Source organism: Dendrobates tinctorius, unplaced genomic scaffold (assembly GCF_039654945.1).
Source record: "Dendrobates tinctorius isolate UK_male_01 unplaced genomic scaffold, ASM3965494v1 ptg000008l, whole genome shotgun sequence".
Classification (NCBI taxonomy): domain Eukaryota; kingdom Metazoa; phylum Chordata; class Amphibia; order Anura; family Dendrobatidae; genus Dendrobates; species Dendrobates tinctorius.
This window is the reverse complement of record NW_027361676.1, coordinates 59412269-59435308: the sequence shown is the minus strand read 5'-3', so window position 1 is coordinate 59435308 and position 23040 is coordinate 59412269.

Genomic DNA, 23040 nt, shown 5'->3' with positions numbered 1-23040 from the left:
GTCAATCTTCTGTAGTGGTGGAGAAGTTGGTTTTGGAGAAGGAGGGCTGGGCAGTTAGGAGAAGGGCTCTGGGGGTTGTCGACAAAAAATGTCTGATGTTATCAATCTTCTGCTTGAAAAATGAAGCAAATTCTTCAGCTGAGATGAGTGGAGAGGGAGGAGGTGCTGGGGGACAGAGGAGAGAAATGAAGGTGCTGAATAGCTGTTTAGGGTTGTGAGACAGGGAGTGCAGTATATGAGAGATGAGAAGTAGGTTTGTTTTGCTGCAGCAAGTGTGGCCTTGAAAGTAGTGAGGGAGTGTTGAATGCGATGAAGTGTTCGTTGGAGTGCGATCTTTTCCATCTCCACTCAGTAACTCTGGAAGCCCGCCTCAGTTCTTTGGTCAGGCTGATGTGCCAGTGCTGTTTGTTGATTTTGTGAGCTTTGGTATGTGTGAGAGAGGCAACTGACTTTAGAGCTACAGTTATTGTGAAGTTATATAGAGCGGTAGCGGCATCCGCATTGTGAAGGAAATTTATGTCTGTAAGAGGGAGGAGGGATTTAGACAGTGAGTGTAGATTGAGGTGTTTAAGCCATATAGCCAATCTGGTTTTGGAAAACCTTGGTTATGATAAATAATATATATATTTGGCATTGCATTGCCCTCAATGATACTATTGCCAATGTTCCTTATGTAACCATGCAACTCTTAACCTTTCTTTATTTGACTAACCTAGTGTGGCTGAAGACAAGTCATGCAGACTGCAATTTGGCAACATTTATGCCTGCCATTTGTGTACAGTTAATATGATTCTGCTATCCCAAGTATATATATTCATCTGTTCATCACCATCTTGACTACTGTATAGCTATCATTACTTTTCTTTTTAGAGAATATTTCATTACTTTTCTTTTCATAATAAAAAATATATAACTTTATATCTGGAAGATTCACTGAGATAGGCCTGTGAACAAAGGATAAATGTGAATATAAGAGGGTCAAGGAGGACAAACAAAGGTAGTGCAATGATTTCAAATTTTCTCTGTATTTCTCTTTAACATGACTATGCACACTTATGTATATAAAATGGACATATACTTGTTTTTTTTAGATTTATATACATTATGTTGGTCTGTGTAAATACTTTATTTGATGTGGTATGTAGTTATGACTTCTCTTCTTCACTACATTATATTATATGTGTGTAGATGAGAGTGGCGGTGGTGTATCGTCTTCCGGCCCCTCCCATCAGTTCCTGGATCACTTTGCCACCTGGCTTCCACATTTTCTCTCTTGTGATATCCCAACCCTTAACATCCCCATTGCCTTTCCCTTCTCACCATCTGCTACTCACCTTTTATCTCTAACCTCCTCCTTTGTCCTTTTGCAACTTACTAACTCTCCTACGCATGAAGACAGAAAATCCCTCGATCTGGTCTTCCCCCAACTTTGCTCAGTGAATGAATTCACAAACTCTCCTCTCCCGCTCTCTCACCACGAACTTCTTTCATTCTTCATTCTCCATCAGGAACTGCCTTCCCACTCATGTCACCCCCACTTTCCATACTTACAGTTATGGCCAAAAGTATTGACACCCCTGCAATTCTGTCAGATAATATTCAGTTTCTTCCTGAAAATGATTGCAAACACAAATTCTTTGGTATTATTATCTTCATTTAATTTGTCTTAAATGAAAAAACGCAAAAGAGAATGAAGCAAAAAGCAAAACATTGATCATTTCACACAAAACTCCAAAAATGGGCCGGACAAAAGTATTGGCACCCTCAGCCTAATACTTGGTTGCACAACCTTTAGCCAAAATAACTGCGACCAGCCGCTTCCGGTAACCATCAATGAGTTTCTTACAATGCTCTGCTGGAATTTAGACCATTCTTCTTTGGCAAACTACTCCAGGTCCCTGATATTTGAAGGGTGCCTTCTCCAAACTGCCATTTTTAGATCTCTCCACAGGTGTTCTATGGGATTCAGGTCTGGACTCATTGCTGGCCACCTTAGAAGTCTCCAGTGCTTTCTCTCAAACCATTTTCTAGTGCTTTTTGAAGTGTGTTTTGGGTTATTGTCCTGCTGGAAGACCCATGACCTCTGAGGTAGACCCAGCTTTCTCACACTGGGCCCTAAATTATGCTGCAAAATTTGTTGGTAGTCTTCTGACTTCATAATGCCATGCACACGGTCAAGCAGTCCAGTGCCAGAGGCAGCAAAGCAACCCCAAAACATCAGGGAACCTCTGCCATGTTTGACTGTAGGGACCATGTACTTTTCTTTGAATGCCTCTTTTTTCTCCTGTAAACTCTATGTTGATGCTTTTGCCCTAAAAGCTCTACTTTTGTCTCATCTGACCAAAGAACATTCTTCCAAAATGTTTTAGGCTTTTTCAGGTAAGTTTTGGCATACTCCAGCCTGGCTTTTTTATGTCTCGGGGTAAGAAGTGGAGTCTTCCTGGGTCTCCTACCATATAGTCCCTTTTCATTCAGATGCCGACGGATAGTACGGGTTGACACCATTGTACCCTCGGACTGCAGGGCAGCTTGAACTTGTTTGGATGTTAGTGGAGGTTCTTTATCCAACATCCGCACAATCTTGCGTTGAAATCTCTTGTCAATTTTTCTTTTCCGGCCACATCTAAGGAGGTTAGCCACAGTGCCATGGGCTTTAAACTTCTTGATGACACTGCGCACGGTAGACACAGGAACATTCAGGTCTTTTGAGATATACTTGTAGCCTTGAGATTGCTCATGCTTCCTCACAATTTGGTTTCTCAAGTCCTCAGACAGTTCTTTAGTCTTCTTTCTTTTCTCCATGCTCAATGTGGTACACACAAGGACACTAGACAGAGGTTGAGTCAACTTTAATCCATGTCACCTGGCTGCTAGTGTGATTTAGTTATTGCCAACATCTGTTAGGTGCCACAGTTAAGTTATAGGTGCTGTTAATTACACAAATTAGAGAAGCATCACATGATTTTTCGAACAGTGCCAATACTTTTGTCCACCCTCTTTGTTATGTTTGGTGTGGAATTATATCCAATTTGGCTTTAGGACAATTCTTTTTGTGTTTTTTCATTTAAGACAAATTAAATGAAGATAATAATACCAAAGAATTTGTGTTTGCAATTATTTTCAGGAAGAAACTGAGTATTATCTGACAGAATTGCAGGGGTGTCAATACTTTTGGCCATGACTGTATAGAAATATACAGGCCATTAACACCCACAAACTTATGAAGGACTTGCAGTCATCATTGGCCTCTATCTCCTCCCTCTCATGTCCTGATTCTGCACTGAAGCATTATAATGAAACACTGCAAAGTACCCCGGATGAATCTGCACCTCCTATACATAAAACAACTTGACACAGATGGCGACAACCCAGGCACACACTGCAAACACGTTTACTACAGTGGTGCTCCAGGTGTGCCGAATGCCTGTGGAGAAAATCCAGTCTACCCGAAGATTTCATTCATTAAAAGTTTATGCTTAAAACATACACTGCCCTTCCCCTCTCCAAACAAACTTATTTTAACACCATCATCACATCACTATCCAATAACCCTAAACGTCTCTTTGACTATTTTAATTCCCTACTCAGCCCAAGAGTGCAGGCCCCAACCACAGATCTCCGAGCTGACTATCTGGCCAATTACTTCAAAGAAAAAATTGACAATATCCGACAGGAAATTTTCTCCCAATCCCCTCATACCATGCACTGTCCTCTCTTCCCCACTGCATCTAGCTCACTCTCTGAATTTGAACCAGTCACAGAAGAAGTGATCAGGTTCCTTGCATCTTCTCGCCCTAGTAATTATGCCAGTGACCCTATTCCCTCACATCTCCTCCAGTCCCTTTCCCCTGATGTCACCACTCACCTAACAAAAATATTCAACCTCTCTCTCTTCCGTTATCTTTCCCTCCTCATTTAAGCATGCCATCATACATCCATTACTTGAAAAAAATCCCTTGATCAAAACTGTGCTGCTAACTATAGACCTGTCTCTAATTTTCCCTTCATCTCTAATCTCCTCAAACGCCTGGTCCACTCCTGTCTTATCCTCTGTTTCTCAGATATCTCTCCTCTTGACCCTCTTCATTGCAGTTTCCTCTCTTTACACTCCACTGAAACTGCCCTCACTAAAGTATCTAATGATCTATTAACACCGTTCCCTCCTGGTTTTCCTCCTATCTCTCTGACTGCTCCTTAACTATATCTTTTACTGGCTCCTCCTCCTCTCACCTTCCCCTTACTGTTGGGATTCCTCAAGGATCAGTCCAAGGCCCCCTCCTCTTCTCTTTGTATACTGCCCATATTGGACAAACAATCAGTAGATTTGGTTTCCAGTACCATCTCTATGCTGATTAAAATCAAATGGAGCTGTTTTTGGACTTTGTGTGCTGCTTTAATAACATACAAGATTACAGTTGAGATGAAAGATCAATGTTTTTATTGCCAATGCGTTTCGAAGTTTGAGCTACTTCTTCCTCAGGGGATGACAGTTGTCTGTCATCCCCTGAGGAAGAAGTAGCTCATACTTCGAAATGTGTTGGGAATAAAAACATTGATCTTTAATCTCAACTGTAATCTTGTATGTTTTTAAAGCAGCGCACGAAGTCCAAAAACCGCTCCATTGGATTTTATACTTCGGCGGTCATTTATCTGACCCTTGGACGTGCAGCAGCTTATCATTAATCCTATGTGCCTTTTCTCTCCGACAACGGGTGAGTAGAATTTATATATTTCTATAATCTTATCATTGGATAAGACCCTATTTGCTCTTTTCTGTTCCTATAGTGCAAACCATCTCTATGCTGATGACACCCAATTATACACCTCCTCTCCTGACATCACGCCTGCCATTTTAGAAAACAACATTCTTACCGCTGTCTCCAACATCATGTCCTCCCTCTATCTGAAACTGAACCTGTCAAAAACTGAACTCCTTGTGTTTCCTCCCTCTACTAACCTACCTATGCCCAACATTGCTACTTCCGTGTGTGGTTCTACCATTACTCCCCAGCAACACACCCGCTATCTTGTGTCTTGTGGTCATACATGATTTAGAGATTTTATTTCATTCACCCCCCACATCCGATCACTGGCTAGCTCTTGTCATCTGCACCTCAAAAACCTTTCTAGAATTCGACCCTTTCTTACTTTCAACTCTGCAAAAACTCTTATGGTTTCTCCTATTCATTCTCATCTGAACTATTATAATTCTCTACTAATCGGTATCCCTCTTGTCAAACTCTCCACTCTACAATATATCTTGAATGCTGCAGCCAGAATCATATTCCTCACCAACCGTTACACTGATGCATCTGCCTTGTGCCAGTCATTACACTGGTTACCCATCCACTCCAGAATTCAGTATAAACTTATTACCCTCACCCACAAAGCACTCCAAGGCTCAGCACCACTCTATGTCTCCTGCCTAGTCTACCTCTTACCCATGCCCTCCGTTCTGCTATTGACCTGAGGTTAGCATCCTCAATAATCAGAACCTCCAGCTCCCGTCTCTAAGACTTTTCAGGTGCTGCACCAATTTTTTGGGATGCACTACCCAGGTTAATTTGTCTAATCCCCAATATCCACAGTTCTAAGCATGCACTAAAAACTCATTTCTTCAGACTGGCCTATCACCTCAACACATTAATCTAATGATCCCTGTGTTGCTCATTCAAAATTTTTACAATATCCAGGTTCCTTGCTTCATGTTCTCATACACCTTATGCATTTAATAGTCCTATGTGTCTGCACTTTTACGTATTCTAGCTGTTAACCGGTTCATGCAGTATTACATAAACACCCAATTTCCTACATTATGGCTGGTCAGAACAACAACTGGTTGAGTGCAGAGCAAAGTACTGCAGTGCAGAGGCACTAGGATTCTCTGACCTTTCCCAGCGCCTGCGAAGTACGCCTGCAAAGAAGTGTGATGCTGCGAGCAAGGAAGCTAGAACGAGGGCGGCATTACAAGAAAATGGGAAGCACCAGACCAGGACCTGCAACATCCATCGGACCGGATCACATTGGACTGTCTCACCAGGTGAGTATAATAAAATGTATTTTTCTCATCTTGCAGGATAGATCGGGGGCTTATCTACAGCATTATAGAATGCTGCAGATAAGCCCTGAAAGGCGGTGGCCGCATCTTATAGCAGTCAAAACAGGTGACAGGTTCCCTTTAAGGAGAAAACAGGCTTTGTCTCAAAGGGGTTAAAACTTTTAATTTTATGCCCTAAAGGCCGGGGTAACACTTGCGTCAAATACGGATGAGTGCTGTGCGATAAAGCATCACATAGCACTAAGACCACTGTTAATGTATGTGGCAGCTCCCATCACCGTTTTTTTTCTCTTTTTATTCTACGGGTGAGAGAAATAGCATCATGCTGCGTTTGGCACTGAGACTCGCTCGAGTCTCGGCTCACTCACACCCATATAAGTCAATAGGTACGAGTTATACAGCACACATCACTTGGATATCTTCCGAGTGCTGTGTGATATACGCTGACCCTGGCATTGGAGGAGATGGAGAAATTAGTTTCTCTGCCTCCTCCGCAGCTGTGCTCCTATCCTCTCTGTTCCAGAAGATCAGAGCACAGTAGCATGACACTCGACTCCCTCTTGCAGGAGAGCAGGAGCCGAGGTTCATTAGCATATCACATCCAATGCTCTAGCATCAGATGCCATATGCTAATGTGACCCTGGCCTAATGTCAGGGCCACACTTGCAAGAAACTGGCACGAGTCTCGCATCTCAATACTTGGCACTGTCGTTGGCACTCGAGACCGGAGAACTCAGCTGCATAGAAATACATGCAGCCGCACGCTCCTTTCCTGAGTGTGGCAGTGCTGGATATTGAGATGCGAGACTCTTGCAAGTTTCTCACAATTGTGACCCCGGCCTAAATCAGAGAGTCGTATCACACAAAATAATTAATAAATAACATTTCCCACATGTCTACTTTGCATCACCAAATTTTCGAAACATAATTTTTTTGCTAGGAAGTTATAAGGGTTAAATGTTTACTAGCGATTTCTCATTTTTATGACAAAATTTGCAAAACCATTTTTTAGGGATCACATGACATATGAAGTGACTTTGAGGGGCCTATATGACAGAAAATGTCCAAAAATGACACCAATCTAAAAACTGCACCCCTCAAGGTACTCAAAACCACATTCAAGAAGTTTATTAACCCTTCAGGTGCTTTACAGGAATTTTTGGAATGTGTAAGGAAAAATCAAACATTTACTTTTCTTTCACAAAAATTTTCATTTAGACCCATTTTTTTAACTTTTGCAAGGGAAACAAGAGAAAATGGACCATATATTTTGTTGAGCAATTTCTCCTGAGAATGTTGATACCCCATATGAGGGGAAAAACTAAGGTTTGGGCACACGGCAGGGCTCAGAAGGGAAGGAGCGCCATTTGACTTTTTGAATGTAAAATATGCTGAAATAATTAGTGGTTGCCATGTTGTGCTAGGAGAGCCCCTTATGTGCCTAAACAGTGGAAACCCCCAACAATTGACACCATTTTAGAAACTAGACCCCTTAGGTAATTTATCTAGATGTGTATTGAGCACCTTGAACCCACACATGCTTCACAGAAGTTTATAGCGTAGAGCCGTGGAAATACAAAAATCAAATTTTTCCCAAATAAATCTTTTTTTAACCCCATATTTTGCATTTTCTTAAGGGTAACAGGTGAAATTGCTCCATACAATTTGTGAAATTTCTCCAGAGTACATCAATACACCATAAGTGGTCGAAAACTACTTTTGAGGCACAGCTCAAAAGGAAAGGAGCGTCATATTACAGTGCAGGTTTTGCTGCATTGGTTTGAGGGTGCATGTCACAATGGCAGAGCCCCTGAGGTGCCAGAACAGCAGAAACCCCCATAAGTGACTTCATTTTACAAACTACACTTCTCAATGAGTTCATCTAAGGGTGTAGTGATCATATTGACACCACAAGTGTCACAGAATTTTATACCATTTAGCAGTGAAGAAAAAATAATTACATATTTACCACAAAAAATTGTTTTAGCCCCAGATTTTACATTTTCACCCTGGGAAATGGGTAAAAATGATGCCAATATGTGTTACACAATTTCTGCTGAATTTGGCAATACCCCATATATGCATGTACAGTACCGCTTAGCCACACAGCGAGACTCGGGAGGGACAGAGCACTATTTGACTCTTGGAGAACAATGAAATTTCAGGACTCTATATACTGAGCCCCTAAATGCCAGAAAAGCAGAATCCCCCCTCAAGTGACCCCAGTTTGGAAATTACACCCTTTTGGGAATTTATCTACAAGTGTCGTGATGATTTTGACTTGTTTTCCAGAAACAGGCAGCAGTGGATATTGCTGAGTGAAAATTGCAAACTGCCGTTGTATTTACCAGTACGTTGCAGTCACCAGTACATTATGCCCAGCCCGGGCTTCTTGATATATGCACCCATAAATTAGGCAGGCACTCATCACCACAGAAATGCCAAACATGTGGATGATATATGTGGTTTAGGTACACTGTGGGTGCTCAGAAGGGAGGAGGGCATTTGAATTTGGGAGCGCAGAATTTCTTTTAGGGGGTGAGTAGCCATAACGCTTTTTCAGAGCCTTTGTACTAGCAGTAACGTGGAAGCCCCCCATAGTTCCATAAATAGATGACTTGCTTTTATTGTGGATTGAATTGAAGCTTTTATTGTGAACATTTTACATAACGTTTGGGATCACAGTTATCCGGCGCTTTATGCTGAGCACTTACTTTGGAGTCTCCATCTAAATGTCTGAGAGAAGGGATTCAGATGAAATCCCCAAGGGCTCCATTCACTATAATGAGACAGCAGAGTTATGCTGGACTCTCTCTGGCCTCTGTTCAGTGGAGTCCTTCTTTTCAGAGGTGCACAAAACTGGCTGACTGCGCTTTCATGTGTGACTAAAAAGATGGACTCCGCCAGATCACAGGTTTTATGGCGTCCACAGTGCCTCCATCTGCCTATTATAGGGAATCTTCCACTGGGGGTTCTGTCTGAATCACGTATTTCAGAGATTTACACGGAAATCCCATTGTAAGCACTCAGCGCATTGCACAGGATAAATGTGCGACAAAACTTACTGCCATCTTTGGGAGGCAGAATGAAAAAATTCATAGCAGGGGACTTTATTCTTCGGGTCGATGCGATTACAGCAATACTAGATTTATATTGTGTTTTTATGTCTGTCTGCATTACTATATTTTGAGAGCTATAATTTTCCATATTTCGGCTAACAGAGTCATGTGAGGTCTTGTTTTTTGTGGGTCGAGCTGACATTTTTATTGGTACCATTTTCAGTCATATTACATTTTTTGATCACTTTCTATTCTGATTTTTGGGAATGATCAAACACTAGTAATTCAGGATTTTTTTTTATATACCGTTCTGCGTGTGGTATAATTGGTAAGATACATTTATTCTTTGGGTCAGTACAATTTCTGCGATACCACATTTATTTATTTTTATGTTTTGCCGCTTTTTCACAATAAAAACTATTTTATAGAAAAAATAATTGTTTTTGCATCGCTTTATTCTGAGAGATATAACTTTTTTATTTTTCTGCTGTTGGAGCTCTGTGGCAGCTTATTTTTGCAGGACAAGGTGACATTTTCATTGCTACCATTTTTTTTATTTGACTTTTTGATTTTGATTTATTCTACTTTTTGTTTGGAGACATGAAGAAAAAGCTAAGGTTTTTGCTCCATTTTTGTTTTTGTTTTTATGGTGTGTACTGAAGCAGTTAACAAGTGTGACAATTTTTATAGGTTGTCTCATTCCGGATGCGGCGATACCAAATATGTGTACTTTTTTTGTTTTTTTATATATATATATATATATATATATATATATATATATATATATTTATTTATTGGTTAATTTATTTTTCTTCTTTTTTTTATTTTTTTGTGATTTTTTTTCATAGTTTTAAAAATTTTTTTTTTACTTTTTTATTTTTTTGATCACATGTCTCATACAATGCAATACGCATGATAGAATTTTGTGAGACCTGTCAGGGTTACACTGTCATATCGCTTGTTAGACTCAGCTGCAGGCTGAACCTAACAAATGACCGTAGCTAGCAGATCTGGAAGTCATCACGTGACCTCGGTTGCCAGGACAACGTGGGATCCCCCGTGATGTGATCAGATCTCATCACAGGGGACGTCGGAGAGGTGAGTATAGCAGGGGTCTCCTCCTGCTATCTTTTAAATGCCGTGATCGCTGCATCTAGAAGATAGCAAAGGGTTAACATCATTTGGACCTAATCTAATCAGGTCCCGATGATGTCACCTGTCAAAGCAATCACTTTGTACAGGAAGGGGTAGGGGTCCTGATCACTGCAAGACCACCCACCGTTCTTAAACGTCGGTGCTGCACAGAACCCAACAAGCTCCAACATATAGCTACCATGGGCGGTCACGAAGAGTTTAAACAGTCAAAACCTACAAGAAACACAATGAGCATAAACCCTGCTGTAACTAATTATGTAAAAAAAAGCAAAAGTGTTTTTAATCAAAAAAGCATAAAGCCATCCCATCACCGGCAAGGTGACCCGTTCGGGATGGTCCTACACTGTCTAATAACCTTATTATGTGTCAGAGTTGACCTTAGTGTGCATAAGAGCAGACAAAGGTCCAGGTCTCAAACTATGAACACCAGCCATGAAAAGCTATTTAAATGTAATATCTAGCTCAAGGAAGTGAGGCAGTGCCCTGGATTGCACAAAATGCAAAAATACAAAGAAAAAAAACACAAAAAAAGCTGTATTTTTAGTGTTTTTTTCTTGGAATGTTTGCATTTTGTGAAAGCCAGTGATTTACCTCACTACCTTGAGATGGCTATTATATTTCGATAGCTTCCCAAGTTTTATCAAAAAGAGTCTTTACTAAGAACACTATGATAATTTAATGCACTTATGCTTTTTTAAGTATTTAGTCATAGGAGAGAGCATATGATCATTTTGTTTCTTGTAGGTTTTGTCTGTTTTTTGGTCAATATGAACATGTGTTTATGTGCTGCATGTATACCAACTTCAGCCTATGCTCAATGTTTGCAGTGTTCTCACCTGTTGGATTTAGTTAACTAAATCATTACATATTTCAACATATTCTCCTGGACAATACTTTGTGCTAAAGTTAATTTTAACTATTTCGTAAAAACCTATTATACAGAACAACATATATATGTATATTAAGGATGTCCTAGTCTCTGTTGTAAAGTACTGAACAAGCATAAAAGTCTGTTTTCTTCTAAGCTGCTACATTCCCTCCGACAAGATGGTTGACATGCTGCTGAAACGGTTGACATCCATATAAAATATAATCAGATGCTTGCCAATGTAAACAAGTAACACTCCTGTCAAAAATTAATAAAAGGTATAGCGATGCTGTTCAAAAGTGGATAATTTGTTGCTAATTTACCACTAGTAGATTTGTTCATGTTTCATTTAAATTGAGTGAATTATGATATAATCTGCATATGCGATAATTTAAAGACATAAGAATGAAATATACATGAATGTGCTCTTCACTTTAGAGTGTAGATTGATCATTTTCCATATTATTAACATAGGAGAACGCTGCATCATTTTAGAAAGAAAGCTCTTACCGAAGCATGAAAATTACATGGTGTATTTTACAGATTGCAAATGTAATTAAAGCACCACTCCTGTGTTTTTTTCTTATTTCATTTCCGCAGTGGTATCACTAATGTCTGTTCCCTGACTGTTGTAAACTATGGTACTTGCCGGTTACCGTCTTCCGCTGTTCTTGGCACTGCTGTGAATAGTAAGATATCTCCAATGTTTGCTGGACGGGAGAGAAGTCACTTCTCAATATGTTTAGCTGTGATTTCCCGGTAAACCAGGAACTGTGTTCACAAGATGGCAGAGCGGGACCAGAGCAGCTTAGAGAAGAGCTGGTACATATATTACTATATGTAGGACCCAGACATTAGAGATATCACTTTGGGGTTTAAATAAAAGAAATGTAAAATAAACCACCAGAGTGCTGCATTAAGCTTTGCATATCTTTAGCAGATATACAATTGGTCATATCAAATGTAATCAGTCATTGGGTTAACCCTTCTAAGTTGACTATATAGGCATACAGTACATACACAAAATTCCCATATATGCCAAAACATTATAATAAATGGGAAAAAAAGAAGAGATCCCAATATATAAAAACATAATCTTTTATTGGTAAATAATGAGAAAATACATAAAATATAAAAAGCAAAAATTCTGCCCAAGGGACACCGAGCTTAAATATCTACAGGATAATAGCATCCACTGAAAACAAATATATAAAACAACATGAGGTTTTATATACAGTCATATGTTAAAGTTTGGGCACCCCTATTAATGTTAACCTTTTTTCTTTATAACAATTTTGGTTTTTGCAACAGCTATTTCAGTTTCATATATCTAATAACTGATGGACTCAGTTATATTTCTGGATTCAAACGAGGTTTATTGTACTAATAGAAAATGTGCAATCTGCATTTAAACAAAATTTGACCGGTGCAAAAGTATGGGCACCCTTATCATTTTCTTGATCTGAACACTCCTAACTACTTTTTACTGACTTCCTGAAGCACTAAATTGGTTTTGTAACCTCATTGAGCTTTGAACTTCATAGCCAGGTGTATCAAATCATGAGAAAAGGTATTTAAGGTGGCCACTTGCAAGTAGTTCTCCTATTTGATTCTCCTATGAAGAGTGGCATCATGGGCTCCTCAAATCAACTCTCAAATGATCTGAAAACAAAGATTATTCAACATAGCTTTTCAGGGGAAGGATACAAAAAGTTGTCTCAGAGATTTAACCTGTCAGTTTCCACTGTGAGGAACATAGTAAGGAAATGGAAGAACACAGGTACAGTTCTTGTTAAGCCCAGAAGTGGCAGGCCAAGAAAAATATCAGAAAGGCAGAGAAGAAGAATGGTGAGAACAGTCAAGGACAATCCACAGACCACCTCCAAAGACCTGCAGGATCATCTTGCTGCAGATGGTGTCACTGTGCATCGGTCAACAATACAGCGCACTTTGCACAAGGAGAAGCTGTATGGGAGAGTGATGCGAAAGAAGCCGTTTCTGCAAGCACGCCACAAACAGAGTCACCTGAGGTATGCAAAAGCACATTTGGACAAGCCAGTTACATTTTGGAAGAAGGTCCTGTGGACTGATGAAAAAAAGATTGAGTTGTTTGGTCATACAAAAAGGTGTTATGCATGGAGGCTAAAAAACACAGCATTCCAAGAAAAACACTTGCTACCCACAGTAAAATTTGGTGGCGGTTCCATCATGGTTTGGGGCTGTGTGGCCAATGCCGGCACCGGGAATCTTGTTAAAGTTGAGGGTCGCATGGATTCAACTCAGTATCAGCAGATTCTTGACAATAATGTGCAAGAATCAGTGACAAAGTTGAAGTTACGCAGGGGATGGATATTTCAGCAAGACAATGATCCAAAACACCACTCCAAAACTACTCAGGCATTCATGCAGAGGAACAATTACAATGTTCTGGAATGGCCATCCCAGTCCCCAGACCTGAATATCATTGAACATCTGTGGGATGATTTGAAGCGGGCTGTCCATGCTCGGTGACCATCAAACTTAACTGAACTGGAATTGTTTTGCAAACAGGAATGGTCACAATACCTTCATCCAGGATCCAGGAACTCATTAATAGCTACAGGAAGCGACTAGAGGCTGGTATTTTTGCAAAAGGAAGATCTACGAAATATTAATGTCACTTTTATGTTGAGGTGCCCATACTTTTGCACCGGATCAAATTTTGCTTAAATGCAGATTGCACATTTTCTGTTAGTACAATAAACCTGATTTGAATCCAGAAATATAACTGAGTCCATCAGTTATTAGATATATGAAACTGAAATAGCTGTTGCACAAAACAAAATTGTTATAAAGAAAAAAGGTTAACATTAATAGGGGTGCCCAAACTTTAACATATGACTGTAAGAGATATAAAGTCATCAATCGCTATTGAGACATACCATTCCTAATAGGTAATATACTATTTCATTATGAGGCACTTTTAAATGCGTTGTGGTCACCTATTGTTATTGGGTGCTTGTTGTTAAGGATCTGTCACTGTTTACTCTTGTATTGTAGGGACTTTTGGCTATATTCCCTAGGATTTAGGCTACCTCGCGGTATTCCATCTATGTATTATACAAGGGGTGATGTTTTAGGAATTGTTTCTATTGCGGGTCATCCACACAGGATATTAATCTGATACTTTACGTCCACATCACACATGATATGTCTCAATAGAGATGTCACGGGGGCTTAGTTCAACTAAGGCTGAAATACCCGGGGCCCCTGTGGTGTCCCTTTACTAGGGGAAACCCTGTCTGACCCTCAACCCAGGGTTTTTGCTGAAGGTGCAAATGCCTGAGCCTCCGACCTTTCCTTATCTCCTGCTCAGCCCTGCACTTAACCCTCCACCCTCCACCCAGTGAGAAGTCACCACCAAAGCTCCCACACAAATAATGACAGACAGGGAGAACTTAAACTGCACTGCGCCGCACACACACAGGAATAAACAGTAATGTGAACAGGGCACAACTAAACACAAATATGGGAAGGAGAAAGGATAACGACGGATCATACGACACCAGATAAGAATCTCTCTCTCTTGAACACCTCCACTCCAGACCGGAACCACTTGGTATGAAACACAAGCTATAATCGGCGACGCCCATAGGCCAGCATGACTATTTAAAGACCGTGGGCGTGACTAACCATCCAACCTGGTCTCCAGCAGGATTAACCCCCGAGAGCCTGAAGATCAGGCCGGCGCCACTGAGGCTATAGTGGCTGGAGGTGGAACTACCTCTGCCTGCCGGATGCTGTGGTGTGAACAGCGTCCGACATGACAGTACCCCGTCTTCTACGAGGGACCCCAGGGCCCTCAAGACTCATAGGACCCGGCTTGTCCGGATGACGACGGTGAAAAGAACTGACCAGCCGATCCGCATGTATGTCTGAGGCTGGAACCCAAGACCTCTCCTCTGGACCATACCCCCGCCAGTGCACCAAATACTGAAGAGTACGGCGTACTACTCGAGAGTCCACTACCTTGGCGACCTCGAACTCTAACTCGCCATCCACCATGACTGGAGGTGGCATCGGCGTCGTGTCCACCAAGCCTACCACCTTTTTCAATAAAGCCCTGTGAAACACGTTGTGTATCTTGTACACCACGGGAAGTTCCAACCGATAAGCTACTGGGTTAATGATGGCAGAAATCCTAAAAGGCCCAATAAACCTTGGACCCAGTTTTAAAGAAGGGATTTTGAGTTTTATGTTCTTCGTAGCTAACCACACCCATTCACCCACACACAGGTCCGGACCTGGCACGCGTCTACTGTCAGCCACCCGTTTGTACCTGGCACTCATGCTCAACAAACGCTGTTTCACCCGCCTCCAGACTGATGACAATTGGGCTCCTAGCTGATCCTCCTCCGGGACACCCCCGGAGTCACCCTGACGTAAGGTACAAAACTGAGGATGTTGGCCGTACACACAAAAGAATGGAGACTCTCCTGATGACTCTTGGCGGTGATTATTTAATGCGAATTCGGCCAGAGGAAGGAAAGTAGACCACTCCTCCTGGTTGTCGGACACAAAGCATCGTAAATACTGTTCTAGATTTTGGTTCATGCGCTCAGTTTGTCCATTAGACTGTGGATGAAACGCCGATGAATGTGACAACTTGATCCCCAACCTTGAGCAAAAAGCTTTCCAAAACCTCGCCACAAATTGCGTACCCCTATCAGATACTATGTCAGACGGTACTCCGTGGAGTCTGACCACCTCCTTCACAAATACCTGAGCCAACGTCTTAGCATTGGGCAAAGAGGACAACGCCACAAAATGCGCCATCTTTGAAAAACGGTCAACCACCACCAGGATGACCGTGTTCCCTGCCGAGGCTGGCAAGTCAGTGATAAAATCCATGGAGATTTCTGTCCATGGCCTATTGGGTACCCCCAGAGGCTGTAGCGTGCCAGCAGGACGGGTTCGGGGTGACTTAGCCCTAGCGCACGTGATGCAAGCTGCCACGTACGAGAAAACGTCCTGCCGGATTTTGGGCCACCAGAAACGACGCGATACCAGCTCTAAGGTGCCCTTCACCCCTGGGTGACCAGCCAGTACCGAATCGTGGTGTTCCTTCAACACCTTAGGCCGAAGATGCAGGGGTACAAATGATTTGTTGGCGGGAAGTCCTGGTGGTACCTCCTCTTGGGCCTCGGCAATCTCCGCCTCTACCTCAGTCGTGAGAGCCGAGACCACTACCCCTTTCTGGAGGATGGGTACCGGCTCTTCCCGAGGTTCTTCCCCCGGAAAACACCTAGACAAAGCATCCGCCTTGGTGTTTTTAGCCCCGGGACGGTACGTCACAAGAAAATTGAAACGAGTAAAAAACAATGCCCAGCGGGCCTGCCTAGGAGACAGACGCTTGGCCGACTCCAGGTAGAGCAGATTCTTATGGTCGGTGATAACTGTGACCTGGTGAGCCGCCCCCTCCAAGAAGTGTCGCCATTCCTCAAAAGCCAGTTTGATGGCCAACAACTCCCTGTTGCCGATATCATAATTCCGTTCGGCTGGCGACAACTTCTTGGAGAAGTAGGCGCATGGATGCATCTCGCTCAAGGACGAGCCTTGAGACAGTACTGCCCCCACTCCCACCTCCGACGCATCAACCTCTACCACAAAAGGTTTAGACACGTCTGGTTGCACCAGAATGGGGGCTGAAGCAAAACTATTCTTCAGACGCTCAAATGCACGTATAGCCACCTCAGGCCAGTTCGCCAGATCGGCACCCTTTTTTGTCATGTCCGTGAGCGGTTTGGCGACAGTCGAAAAGTGTTTTATAAATTTCCTATAATAATTCGCAAACCCAAGGAACCGCTGGAGTGCTTTCAGACTCTCCGGCCTCTCCCATTGCAACACCGCTTGCACCTTAGCGGTGTCCATTTTAAAACCAGCTGCGGACACAATATATCCCAAAAAGGGCAACTCCTGGACAAAAAATAAACATTTTTCCAGCTTAGCATAGAGCTGGTTCTCCCGGAGCAACTGTAACACCTGCCTAACATGCTGCAAATGAGTGTCCCGATCGCTAGAATAAATGAGGATATCATCCAGGTATACAATCACAAATCTCCCCAGGACATGAGCAAAGACATCATTAATAAAATGTTGGAAAACGGCAGGCGCGGTGGTCAACCCAAACGGCATAACCAGACTCTCAAAATGACCCTCAGGAGTGTTAAACGCCGTCTTCCACTCATCCCCCTGACGGACCCTTATGAGGTTATACGCCCCCCTGAGGTCCAGCTTGGAAAACCATTTTGCCCCCGCTACCTGGTTGAACAAATCCGGGATCAACGGCATTGGGTAGGGATCACGGATAGTAATCTGGTTTAACTCTCTGAAATCCAGACACGGGCGTAACCCTCCATCTTTCTTCTTAATGAAGAAAAACCCCGCGGCTACAGGCGAGGACGAAGGCCGGATGTGACCTTTGCTCAGACTCTCCGCGATGTAGTCTTTCAGAGCTTGTCTCTCAGGACCAGAAATATTAAACATCCTGGCCTTAGGTAATTTGGCCCCGGGTTTTAACCTAATAGCACAGTCATAGGCTCTATGTGGAGGCAGTTCTGAGCAACCCTTCTCAGAGAAAACATCCGCGAAATCCTGCAAAGCCTCCGGCAGGCTGGGCGTCACGGCGGACACACATGTGGCCAAGCAATTGTCTTGGCAGAAACCACTCCATTGTACTATGTCCTGAGTTTTCCAATCAATTACCGGGTTGTGCCTGGACAGCCATGGAAAACCCAGGACCATTTGAGCTGGGAGATTACGGAGGACCCTACATGTAACCGACTCAGAATGTAGGACCCCAATGTGGAGTTTCACCTCTGCCACAAACTCAGTAATCTCCCCTTGAGGGAGGGGAACAGCATTAATGGTCACCACCTGTATGGGGTGAGGAAGTTTTTCAATCTTAAACCCGGCGGTGTGTGCAAACTCCTCATCTATGAGATTGGTGGCGGAACCGCTATCCACAAACACTGATATAGGTAGCTCTCTGCCGGCGACAATAACCTTGGCAGGGAGCATACATTGAGATACCATCATGGAGGATATGCATACGCTCAGTTGGGTCTCCTCCATACCCTCTGAGCTTAACAGTTTTCCGCCGGTGTGACCCTCTTAGGTAGTACCGGGCAAACGTTAACATAATGACCTCCTTTACCACAGTAGAAACATGCTCCGGACTTCCGGACTCCCGGAGCGCGAGGCTGAACCTGTGCCACGCCAGCAATCTGCATAGGTTCAGGGGACTCATCTACTTCAACCACACCTGCACCTCTGCTTTCTCCCAGAGGTAGCGTCTCCTGTGCCCCCTGACGAAAACGGCGATCAATACGTATCACCAAACTCATGGCAGACTCCAATGATGCCGGAGTCTCATACATCAGGAGGGCTTGTTTCACCCTCCCTGATACCCCATGAATAAACTGGCTCCGCAGTGCTGGGTCATTCCACTGTGTGTCTACAGCCCAGCGGCGAAATTCCGAACAATAGTCTTCTGCCAAGCGCTCCCCCTGGCGGAGGGCGCGGATTTTAGATTCCGCTAGAGCCAGTCGGTCAGGGTCATCGTAAATGAGCCCGAGGGCAGAAAAAACATTATCGACAGAATGAAATGTAGCAGAGTCAGGTGGTAAGGAAAATGCCCATGCTTGGGGGTCACCACTCAGTAATGACAACACCAGCCCTACTCGCTGGGCCTCATTACCTGAGGATATTGGCCGCATGCGGAAGTATAATTTGCAGGCCTCCCGAAATACGACAAATTTGCTGCGATCGCCTGAAAATCGTTCTGGCAGCGGAAACTTCGGCTCTGCACCGATACCTGCAGATGCCGTTTGCACCTTTGCTACTACCAGGCCCTGCTGCTGAACTGCCCCATTCAACTCGGAGACCTGTATGGACAGCGCCGCCAACTGGCGGGTTATGGAATCTAATGGATCCATGGACTCCTGAAAAAATGTAGGCCGATTATAATGTCACGGGGGCTTAGTTCAACTAAGGCTGAAATACCCGGGGCCCCTGTGGTGTCCCTTTACTAGGGGAAACCCTGTCTGACCCTCAACCCAGGGTTTTTGCTGAAGGTGCAAATGCCTGAGCCTCCGACCTTTCCTTATCTCCTGCTCAGCCCTGCACTTAACCCTCCACCCTCCACCCAGTGAGAAGTCACCACCAAAGCTCCCACACAAATAATGACAGACAGGGAGAACTTAAACTGCACTGCGCCGCACACACACAGGAATAAACAGTAATGTGAACAGGGCACAACTAAACACAAATATGGGAAGGAGAAAGGATAACGACGGATCATACGACACCAGATAAGAATCTCTCTCTCTTGAACACCTCCACTCCAGACCGGAACCACTTGGTATGAAACACAAGCTATAATCGGCGACGCCCATAGGCCAGCATGACTATTTAAAGACCGTGGGCGTGACTAACCATCCAACCTGGTCTCCAGCAGGATTAACCCCCGAGAGCCTGAAGATCAGGCCGGCGCCACTGAGGCTATAGTGGCTGGAGGTGGAACTACCTCTGCCTGCCGGATGCTGTGGTGTGAACAGCGTCCGACATGACAAGAGATTGATGAATTTATATCAATTATATAGGACCTAATGTTGTTTTATATATTTGTTTTGAGTGGATACTATTACCCTGTAGATATCTATTTGAGCTCGGTGTCCCTTGGGCAGAATTTTTGCTTTTTAGATTTTATGTATTTTTTCATTATTTACCAGTAAAAGATTATGTTTTTATATATTGGGATCTCTTCTTTTTTTCCCATTTATTATAATGTTTTGGCATATATGGGAATTTTGGGTATAGTCTTATTGAAGTGCCCTATATGAATTTGGACATTTTTGGTTTATATATAGGCATATAGGTCATAGGAATTTGAATAAAATTACACCTTGATATCTGCAATCTGGAGTCTTATTTCAGAGTAATCAAAATTTTGCTAATATGTAACGGAGCTGGGCCATGGGCCCAACGCAGAGCTCCCTGAGAATCTTTCTCCAGACTTTATAGAAATGAAAGGTGACAGTGGGAGACATGTATATCAGGAGAGAAAATTGTCAACCATTATATGTCTCACATAATGCCCCCTTTAATTCATAATAATCTCTGGAGGCAGAATCTCAGGAAGATTTGTATCCTTCTCATAATCTGGAACAGCTCATTGACATATTAAAATGAAATAAGACATTGGATCAAGGTATCATTTTATTCAACTTTCTATGACCTATGTGCACTTATAGATGGCTTAGGAAGGTTGATCCTACTGACAGATTCTCTTTTATGGGTCTTTACTATCGGTTATGTTCTCCATGTGACAAGATAAAAATAAAAAGTGCACCCTTAAACACTATAGCATTCCTTAAATACAAACTTCAGGTAACTATACAGCAGCCTGGAAAGACAATTAATGTATACCACACTATCATGTCTCAATGTCCAAGGCAGGGCTTCTTTGACTTCTTGTGCTCGAACTTCACAAGACTGATAAAATAATGCTGGAGTTTCCACAGACAGACCATAATATGTTTGGGTTTCAATATCTGTAGTGATCAGATTAAAATTACCTCTCAATTGTCCTTTTTTATCTCTTTGAATCCAGTAAAAGTACAAAAAGAGTCATGTATGTTGCTACACTAGAGATTGTTGTAGCCATACACAGGTCTAATCAGCATTATCATTTTTGTGAACTCTGCCTCTCCAGTTGCAGTGCCCCAATATTTAGTTTCCAAGCCAAGAGATTCAGAGAACAGAAGTAGAGATGGCTCCTGTCCAGGGCTCTCTGACTGCCTGGGCACTTTAACAGGTGGTGAAGAGACAGATGGTTGCTCTTCAGTGTTCTGGTCCTGAGAGGATGTGGAAGTAATTGAAGTCGATGATTTAGCTGCCATCCATCAGACAACGGCTTCAATTTGTTCGTCCCGCAGCAGTGGGGTACGGCGAGATCCTACAGAGCTGCGCATAAAGGACTGTTGCCTGGTAAAACTGGGGGATGCTGAGTCACTGGTGCCCGCAGCAGGCACAGAATCCCCACGTCCTCTCCCTGCTGAAACTCCACGCCCACGCCCACGACCACGTGCCTTACTCCCTGCCTTCTTCATCTTGGTAGACTGATAAAGATATGCAGAAAAGTACAAAGGGGGGCTTAGTGTGCTTATTCCTGAACAGCTGCTAACAGGTATAAGAAACACTAATTTTATAAAGTGTGTGGACTACACTTTATTATGAGCTAATTTGGCCTACACAACTGTCAAGTGGAGTGTTTGGTGAACTTTATTTACGTGGTTTTTTTTTCAAAAAAACAAAAAGGATGTGACCAAAGATGTGAAAGCGATAGTATCACAAACTTTTTGGAGCTATTACAATGCAGGAAGGTAACCTACAATGCAAGAGATGAGGCTCCAAAAAATAGGCTAATACTAATCTGGCTGTGGCTGCAGGGCACAAGTTAGAAAAAAGGCTCCTCTATCTACTCCTATATAATGTTTGCAACCAACCAATGTAAATGGATATGGATGGAAACACACTAATAGGAGAAAAAAATCAGGAAAAATGAGCTGCAATAAAACAAAAAAAGGAATATGTATGAGGCAGTGACGCACGCTGAGCGGCCTACAACCAGAAGTTGCTGCAGATCACACTACAACATGAGCTGCACTCACACACAGGGACCTCACAGACAGCCATGAACAGTGCAGAGAACTGGGCACTAGCACTGAAAGGCTGCAAAAGGCTCCGCTGTCTATTCCTATAGTGTTTGCAACCAATGTAGATGGATACGGATGGATGCACACTAATAGGAGAATTAATGAAAAATGAGCAGCAATAAAACAAAAATAAATATGTATGAGGCAATGACGCACGCTGAGCGGCCTACAACCAGAGGTGGCTGCAGGACACACTACAGCGTGAGCTGCACTCACACAGACCTTGCAGACAGCTGTGAACAGCGCTGCAAGGCAAAAGAAAGCTACAGTGATTGATAATGTAGCCTGGGTAAAGCACAATATTATATAGCAAATCGATATCTCTAACTGTCCCTCAGAGTCTTGAACAGCAGCCTGTCCCTAACTGAATTCACAGCAGAGAGAACCCTAAATGGCGGTGGCGGCTTTTATAGTGCATCATGACATCATTTCAGCAGCCAATCACAGCCATGCCATTAGTTAACATGCCTATATGCCTAACAGGATGTGCCCACACTTCTTAGGATTCCTCATTGGCTGAATCAAATCAAACTGGCTCATAGCATTATGGGAATTTCCGATTCCGGTATTCGATATGCAAAAAGTATTGGAACTTAGTATCGGAATTCCGATACCGCGAATATCGTTCGATACCCAATATTTGCAGTATCGGAATGCTCAACACTACAAATGTCACAACATTTTTGTGCAATTCCATGTTGTGCAACTTTTAAAAAAAAATTATGCCAGAATTCTGGTGTTGTCGTTTGATGAATCGGGGTTTAAATGTCTAAAAATAAAAGTCTACACTAGGTACACATCTAAGTATACTGTAAATAAAATGCAATTAAAAAATATTACAAATGAATATCTGCAGGACTCAAGGCAACCTGTATTTTGCAGTATGAGTGGTAATTCTCGAAATAGCACCGGCACTACTGGACCGTGGTTTTCTCACTTCCGAAATTCCTCATATATTTTTTAACAGTAATGAGTACAATTTACGCCTAGTTATTTGATGTTAATAATTATTTGTAACCACATTTTGCTACTGACAAAGCAGGACTACCTGAAACATTAAAATGGCAAAAGATGCCAGCTTGTCAATAAATATAATGCACTGGCATCTAATACAGGTAGTGATGAAGTGTCAAAAAACTTAAC